Below are 7,676 nucleotides of genomic sequence, written 5' to 3'. Positions count from 1 at the left end.
ACCGATTCGGTAAAATTACCGATTCTGTAAAATACCGAATCGGTATTTTTACCGATTCGGTAATTCTCTGATGTAGGTGGGACTCTTCAGAGTCCCAGGAGCCTTAACGAATCGGTATTTTACCATCAAATCCAATTTGATGGTAAAATACCGATTCAGGTGTGCATGCACATGTGTGCATGCACACCTATGCCATGTGACAGGCAGACCTGTCCTTAGGGCAGGTCTGCCTGCCACATGGCACCCGTGCCTGTTTTGGGGGGGGCAGAGGGTGTCAAAGTGACACCCCCTGCACCCTTGTGTGAATCGGTATTTACCGATTCTGTAAATACAGAATCGGTAATGCCCGTTCATTCCTATGGGCTTTGAAGCCCATAGGAATGAACGGGCATTACCGATTCTGTATTTACAGAATCGGTAAATACCGATTGTTAAAGATTCGGTATTTGAACATCTGGATATACCTACATATCCACACATTAGATTTACCGATTTTTAATTACCGAATCGGTAAAATTCGGTAATTATAAATCGGTAAATCTAATTTACCTACATCTGGCCCTGAGTCTCCGCAGCTGCCTGGCCCCATGATATAATCGTGGCCTCGAGGTGTCGATGGTGTGAACAGTATACTTTGTCCCTGACTTTCACAGTGTGCCTCTCGTGCCCTGGGTTGTAAGATGCATTGTCCCTTGAGGGAACCGGCCTCACGGTGCAGGGGGCACTTACTGGGCGCGGCAGCCCGTGAACCTGGGTAGGCAATGAAGAGTGATGCAGGCAGGGTCGGAGCTGCAGCCTTCATGGGACATGTTGTCATGTCGGTTACCAATTTAGCAGGAGTACGGAGCACTTTCAGGACCAGGACTTGTGCACCCTGGGTGGCCCCCCACACCTCTCTCGTGCTGGCTAGCGTTATCTAAATACAATGTTGACGTGTGTTGTGGCACTTGATATCGTTAACATCAATAGAATTTATGCAGGGAAGCTTGGCATTTATAGGAAGGTAAGACTATTAGGTTTTTTATGAACAGTACTTGCCTCACAAAGGGGTCCCTTTGTGTGACCATCTGGTATTCTTCCCCTCATTTGATCTTTGCTAAGGGAAGAGTAGAGGGATTTGCAATTTGCACTGTAAGAACACAAATAGGATACTAGGAACTTTTCAATATTCCAACTTTCATTGGAATTGAACTGTATATAGTGCAACCATAGTCGGACGCCTCTGAAATGGATTGACTTGGTTGGGTACCAGGTTGACATCCTTAATTTATATACAGAGTATTTTAAGTGATTTTACTTTGGGTTGGGTTTACTGCAGGGGGGGGACTACTTCACTCTCACCCCAGCCAGTATAAGCACAGGGATACCCCCTTTTCTGACTTGTACATGGCTTTAAGTCCAGCCTGTTTCGATATCCGTAGGTGAGAAAGTCAACCCTGGACTCCCAATGTGAGGTATGGCCCACAATGGCCACTTTGCAGGATCAAGTTCACTGGGGCTATAGGTGAGCGGGGTTCCTGGTACGCCCTACTACCCCGCAACTCAGGGGCGTAATACGCCTGCTGCAAAGATGTTTATACTTATATGCCACTAGACCCCATTTATGCTGGATCCTCCCGATTTTCAAAGCAATACCGTATCGAAAACAAACACAATGTAAGAGGTAGCAAACAGTGTGTTACAGGAGAAAAGTGACGTGTGAATGTTACAAATGAGTGCCAAACACAGGTGAAAGGGCAATACTGCAGTAAGTGGCAGACTCTCAAACCACTAAGGGCACAATGGGATGACACTTCCATAGTCAAAGTGTAGAGAATGGTCTATAATAAGGTCTTCCTTCAGATAATAGAGAGGGCATGAATTAAATTTGGAAGTGTCTCTGACGGAGGAGAACTTTGAGGTCAGTTTTGAAGGCCTGGGAGGAGGAAGTGTTTCTGGGAAGAACAGTAAGGGTGACGAGTTAAGAAGTGATTCATTTTTGACTTAGTTTCTAGACACTACACTACTGCATCAGGTGCGGGAGGTATGCTAGTATTTGCCCCACCCAACTCCTTACGAGAATGTAATGTGGACAAACTAGTACTAGTAACTGAAAAACAGGCTTGACCTTGGTAGCGTGGGGGGCATCGATGGTCCCTGTCTCATTGCAGAGAATCCATATTGCTATATGGAGGGGGGCAGGGCTTCTTATGAATTTTTTATGTCTCAAATGCAGGAACAGTGCTGGAGAACCGCCCTACTCACATGGGGGGCTACCTGAACTATCAACAGGTATGAGGGTCATAACACACTGGGGGCAGTGAGCTAGGGTCTGGGACACCCAGGTTCTCACCAAGTGTCATTTCAGTCCCTGTTGTGGGGCGCGCCGGTTACACCCCATGGAAGTAATACATTTGTAGTTAAATGGTGAGTCTGAGCATAGCAGGTAGCTCCTGTGCAATAATTGGATGTTTTCTCTTGTAAGACAACTGATGAGTCTGGGCAAGTTGTTGACTTACTGGACAAGAATTGGGGCGTTCTCTCGGTAAACAGTGGCAGAGTGTGGGCAAATCATGCATCCCCTGTGATAAATTGAAGTGCGTTATCTTTTAAACAACTGGTGTATCTGGGCATTTCATGCACCCCATGTGAAATAAGGGAATGTGTTCTTTGGTACAGCAACTGGTGCGCAAGTAAGGGGCTCTGATCCTGGCGATCAAGTTATCAAAAGGCTTACCTGTTAATGCTGGTTAGGGGCTGTTTTCATGGATTTGTTCTCTCTTCCAGAAACACACGGGTTTCGGTCTATAATGGTCAACCCGCGCCTAGCAGGCTGACCTGATAGGGCTCGGAGCAGGTACAGGGGAAGAACACACTGGGGCCAGTGTGTGGGGTTCAGGATCAGCACGTCCAGGATTGGAGTGTAACCTGTTTTCTAATTTCAGGACAATCGGATCAAGTACAGAGGCACCACTCTGTGAAGGTTGGGTGGGATCGGAAGCAGGATTGGTCAAGGGTGCTCCGGACTCAGAGCATGAATTCTGTTCCTGGTTAAGTGTCCTTGGGAGACAAGGTGACAACCCGGTTCTGACTTCTTGTAGGGGAGAGTAGAAGCAGTGTTAAGTGTAGCAGTTGTGCTATTACCATGACCTCCTTACATATCAACCCCAGTTGTGCTCAAGTACCTTAGGCAAATACTGGCCTCAGCTCTTAGGTTACAGGAGGGTTAACCACAAGGGTAGATGGGCAGAAGACTGGTATGGTATCTTTAGGAGGGTGCCCAAGGGTCTTTTCCAGAAGTTATCTGAAGGTCAGTACTTGTGACACACTATATGGTTTGCACACAGCAGGGGAGAGGGGACGTATGCTCCGTGGGGTGGAGCTCCTTAGAGTAAGGCGTGTGCAGCATGCACCTTGGGTAGCCAGCTCAGGCTCGCTCCTGGGATTGTACAGTTGATGTGAAGGGCCAAGGGTGCTGCACCATGTGTAAGTGATATAGTACAGCACCGAGTTTACCAGTTATGTAATGGACCATCATTAGCAACAGCAGCTGCTTATGGATAGCAGTATAACCTCTTTTAGTTCACCCAGGGTGGGGCGGGCAAGGTCAACAGCTTGGCAGCCGGAAACGGAGTAGAGAAAAACCATATCCGGGACAGAGCAATGTGCACTTGGCAGTCAAGCAAACTATGTTTCAACAGAACCCTGATACACTGTCTGGAATGAATGCAAGGTTATGGGCTACACATAGATAGGCCTTGCTTTGTGCAGGGGGCGCGAGTGAGCCATTCCCAGGAGGGTGCGATTGGCCTTGACAGTGCTGAAATGGAGGGGATGGAGCACTAATAGGGACATCTCCAAAGCAGAGTTTGCAGTGATAGTTAGAGGTTCAGGGACATTACTGATACAGTTCACAGTCCTGTGGAGCGGCAGAACTGATAGGGGATTTCGGTTGCTGGACAGCACTGCTGTCCAGAGGAGGAAAGGACATGTCCTTGCTTGAGCCGAAGGAGGCCTCTGAATGAACAGGCTGTAGGTAACTAGGTCTATGGCGGTGGGGTGTCCGGGGGGGACGGCGGCCACACCTAGTGCTGTGGCGGAATTACAAGATGATCCAAAGGCTATAAGGTACAGTAAGGGTACCCTCTACAGGAGCACTGTAAGGGTGCGAAGGCCGAAAATTCACAGGGAGGTCCTCACGTTGGACCCTGAAGGAGCAACGGGGCTTTGAGGTACATGGGATTCACCTGCCCAAAGTAGGAATAGCCCTATTTCTACTAGAATAAAGCCAAGCATTGGCAGCAGCAGGTTGGAAGTGAAGGGTCAGGGGCTGGGAACTCCTGACGTGCACTGGAATAGCTTGAAGCGAAAATTTCTTCAGAAACTGGGCAAGGGGGACACACCACCCGATGTATTGGTAATACACCTAGGAGGTGATGAGTTGGTTTCACCTGGGGCGCAGGGGCCTGCTGCACATGATGAGGAGCACTTTGGGTGAATTGAGCAACTTGCTGGGGACCTGTGAGATATGGTGTTCCGAAATTACCCCGAGGCTATCTTGACGGGGCGCAAAGTCAGGTGAGGCAATGGAAGCCTTGTGCAGCCGGGTGAACAGCGCAATGCGCAAATTCACAGAGCAAAGAGGATTTTGTTTGGTCAGGCATGGGTTGCTACATGCGAAATGAACAGGGGGCTTTGAAGAGGACGGCATACACCTATCCAAAGTGGGGATGGAGGCACTGGTAGCGGCAGGTGGTAAGCGAAAGAGGAATATAAGGTGGGGGGGCTCTGGGGGCGGCGGGGGCCACACCCAGAGCCATGGCGGAGTTACAGGGCGATCCAACGCTGAAAGGTACAGAAGGGTACCCTCTACAGGAGCATAGTAAGGGTGCGCAGGGAGATCCTCGGTGGGATCCTGGAGGAGTGACGTTGCCCCGTTAGTCCTTCGGGGGGTTGTGGACCTGAGCAACTGGGGTTGCCTGCAATGCTCCGCCCCCGTAGGGGGAGGGGCATGAGTAAGGGGTGGACTGGAGGTACGCCGGGGGGAGGGGGTTAGCCCTTCCCCAAACTGACAACGCCCCCGCAGTTAACACCAAAGGGGGTTTATGGCTCATCAGTTGGGCAGGTCGTGAGGGGCGACCTGACCCTGGATCACCTGTAAGATAACCCAACATGTTGGCATAATGTTTATGCAAATAAAGCTGCAACAACTTTCTCCAACAAAACATTGTGTTGTGTCTGGTATTATGGGAAATTATTGTGAGCGGTTTGGGGTATGGGCCGATGTTGGCACTATGAGGCTTCCATTTTACAGTGCTGTACATTAAACGGGTGCTGCAGGATGTGTCCGTGTGACGTTTAACAGCACAAGCTGCCATTCTTTAGCTTGTCAGAAATCTAATCCTAGGTCCCTGCTACTGTGGGAGCCATTCTTGGATGGCTGTGTTTGTCCACGAGTCGAAATTGACAAACGTTTGGACTTGTGTTAAGGACAAACTAAATGATTGCATTGAACTGTGTGAAGTGGAGAGGGGGTCAAGTTGAAGTTTTGGCTCTGACTAGTGACGTCATGGATGTGTGCTACCCTATGAATCCTTTTATTGTGACTGCATTAGCGTACCTTAAGATGCCAAAAAGGAAAGGAAAACCTTCAGAAATTGGCATTATCGATGCTTACTTACGTAGCACTTGGTTCTGTGGGATCTTTGAAAATCAGTTTTAACATTTACTGGGGAATTGCCAAATATAATTCCCCCATGACATTGCATAGCCATCCATTCAATACCAGTTGATGCAAGCACAACTCCTCGGAGCCTTCGGCTTGTAATCCCACACTGGATTATTGTCCACATACCACATACTGAGTGCGCTGTAAACACTCAAACTACCGTAAATGCGCACACAAAGGGCCCACGCTCTGCACAAAAGTAATTGCTCTGCCCGATTCATGCATCCCGTCGACACTGTAACTCAATCACAGTTTGTCCAGTACTTTAAGTGCTATGATTCAACACTCCGGCCATACCATATTCCCCCCTCCCCCGGTACAGTTCTCTGTAGCCAACATTTAACTACACAAGCAGATCTATCAGATCGCTACATTTGCTTCCTATCTAGAAGTAACCACTTCCTATTGCTACAGGCTATCCACTCTCACTATCCAGCAAAAACTTGCCTGGCCACTCACACCCCTTGTTACTTTTAGTAGGAAGTTGGAAAGCACCTTTTGGATCTGCCAATTCAGTATTTCCTTTAATCCCAAGGAACCTCCACGTTGTAAAGGAGACCATGGATTTTTTCATAATTGGCTCTAAGAAGTCGAATGGCCTTCGTTATAAAAAAAAAAGCCAAACCTCACGAAGGATCTACTTTTTGTTTGTCAACTTTTTTTTAAAAAGCGCCCCATACCGTTCTTTCACTTTAATGGTGGCCGAGCCCCTTTCTTTACACGCGGCTCCTCTGATGAAAGGGGCGTGGTCGACATTAATGTAAAAGCGTTGCATGGGGCACTTTTCCAAAAATTGCATTTGCAATGCAGTAGGTCTCGCATTTGCAATCCAATTACAATGGCAACAGCTCAAACTCTCGTAAATGCGAGACCTATTGCATTGCAAATGCTTGTATTTTCTTACCAGACATAAAAGATTCTTTAGAGCTGAGAGACCCGCTTCTATTTATCAGGTATTTTCCTTTACCCTGGTTTGCCACATTAGCAGCTGCTTCCTTTCTGTCATCATGCGCTGCCACTGCTCTTTTCTAAATATATTCTCATACCCTCGCCTTTCAGATTCTTCTGGATTTAATTCAGTTATAGAGTACCCAGGTATTTGTTTCCCCTTTTTTCGCGCATACTTTCATTTTCATTATTTTTCAAACTCAGTTGTACTAAGGTGGTGATCTCATGATCAGCTCTTTTAAATAGTGGTCCTGTCTATCCATTTTTACAGACCCTTCCTTATCATCAACACAACCCGAAATACAAGTTAATGCTTACAATATAGAAAGTAAGAGTCCTTGTGCTGTTTCTATATTTTTTATTTGTTTATACTAATTCCTTACATAATTGTTCGGTCCCCACTGACTCTGCACCTTAATCCTTTTAGGTGCTCTGGTCACTCTCTCGCCCTAGGAGCCAGTGCAGCCTTCTACACCCCTAGCCTGGGGGTAAAGGCTTTACGGTAATATCAGATCTAATCCCTGTTTGGAGCAATTTAACCTCTCTATACACAAATTATGTTTCTAAGGCTATCTTTATGTCCTTTTCTAGATCACACCCTCCCCCACCCCCACTCTTTCGTCCTGAAGAAGACCCTGATATAAGGGATGCAACAACCTACAGTTCCATAGGGTCGGAACATCGACATTTTATGGCACAAACCAGCAATCAACAGATATCTCATACTGTACAACTGTTGAAAACATGGCTTTATATTGTTTCTATAACAATTGTGATTGATTGGCTCAATGAATGAGCCATATGTACCTCAAATAACACATTGTTTTTGATTGGCAGTTCTATCCTTCAATCACTTTCCTACCCTCAATGAAGCACAACTACCCTACCCGCCCTTTTCCCGTCCCTCACCTTGCTCCCGCTTTGGGACATTGTCGTATATATTAATATGTAAATATATTATTATTGAGAGAACATTGCTCAGTGTGAATTAAACACTGTGTATAACAAAATACCCTGTGTT

Source organism: Lissotriton vulgaris, chromosome 6 (genome assembly GCF_964263255.1).
Source record: "Lissotriton vulgaris chromosome 6, aLisVul1.2, whole genome shotgun sequence".
NCBI lineage: Eukaryota > Metazoa > Chordata > Amphibia > Caudata > Salamandridae > Lissotriton > Lissotriton vulgaris.
Note: the sequence above shows the minus strand (reverse complement) of the source record.